Raw genomic sequence first — 1,474 nt, forward strand, 5'->3', positions numbered from 1 at the left:
CTCACTTTGGATAGCTGTTAACTTGATATATGTTTTTGATCATTTAATTTTTTTAAATTTTGAAAAGTGTTTTATTCAAGAATTAAATTATTTCAAACATCTTCCAAAATAGTTTTCTAGAATTCTGCAAAAAACATAAAATTCAGTAAGAAATTTAAATCATTTAATATGTTTCACTAATATATACATTCAGAAAGCCAAGCAATTAATATTAAGCCCTGTAATGCATGGCATGTCTTTTCCCTTTCCTCATTAAAGACTCAAACCAGCATTGTGTATAGGCTATGAACAATAGGCAAATTTCAGTGTTCACAAGAGTCTGACATCAGCTTTCTCAGTTTATAACTGGGGCAGTCAAAAGGGATGTCAAATTTGAAATCTGTAAGAACTAGATCTGGTGCTCAAGGACAGATTAGTCTGTAGGACTGGCTGATTGCAACATCAGCAACACCAGCAATATCTCTAATTTCTTTATGGGTCCTCTTCTCAGCTGAAGCCTGTGAGGCCACATAGATAGCTGCTGCCACCACAGATATGGAACTCATGTCCAGCTTCACAGTTTAATAAGCTATATTTGCAGCTGCCATCTAAACTTGTTTGAACACAACCTGGACATGAAGTCCCCAGTTGTAATCAAATCCACACTGATTTCCGAAACTTTCAAAATAAGTTTTTAAAAAATCACCTAATTTCTTTCTTAGAAATTCATGATACACACATATCTCTTCAAAAGTCCAGGAACCCCCTCCAGTCTACAGCAATATATAGACAAGCAGAAGCTATGGAATCATTAGCTCTGCCATGCAAGCTCTTCTGTTCATACACTTGGTTGAATAAATTATTTGTTCAATCAACTATATTTCAAAGGAGGTTGATTCTGTTTGCCATGGTAGTAATTTCCTTTAATGCGTTCACAATTGCACGATCAGAACTATTCATTGTTCTCCGGTTTTGGTAGTTAGAATTACCAAATTCATCAAAATTTGCAGCTCCTGTGCCCTTGCCAATCATGTTAAATAAATCTCCATCATTCAGAAGAGGATTCTGAGAAGCTCCAATCAAGGTGGATCTTTTGTTGCTTTGTCACTGATGAAGGTTCTCTATTCAGATCCCACATCAATAACCCTGTCACCTACAACAAGGCGACACTCAGGACAAATAATATCACTAACTCTGTAATCATCCACTAAAATTGCATCAGGATGGTTTGGACATATGACTCTATTTTTGGGGGGTTGGGGGAATGTACACAAAAGCATTTGGGAATACATAATAATTTAAACAACCAAAGGGTACACTCTGCAGGCCTGCCTCCTGGCCACCAATACCCAGTCCATCTCTTCCCATGAGTCAAGATTCCTCAGCTTCTCCCTGTCTCCATTGGCCATCTGACTTGAAAGAGCATCCAAACTACTAGTAGACACCATCTTCATGGTCAATGAAGTTTCCACAACAGCAGCACAGAGAACAGGAA

General features: G+C 37.6%; 1 pseudogene; it reads right to left on the reverse strand.

Moving 5' to 3' along the window:
* Window positions 1–302: 302 nt before the first annotated feature.
* Window positions 303–1,427, reverse strand: LOC102814113 (annotated as a pseudogene).
* Between the last annotated feature and the right edge of the window lie 47 nt (window positions 1,428–1,474).

The sequence above is a fragment of the Chrysochloris asiatica genome, unplaced genomic scaffold (genome assembly GCF_000296735.1).
Source record: "Chrysochloris asiatica unplaced genomic scaffold, ChrAsi1.0 scaffold00146, whole genome shotgun sequence".
Classification (NCBI taxonomy): domain Eukaryota; kingdom Metazoa; phylum Chordata; class Mammalia; order Afrosoricida; family Chrysochloridae; genus Chrysochloris; species Chrysochloris asiatica.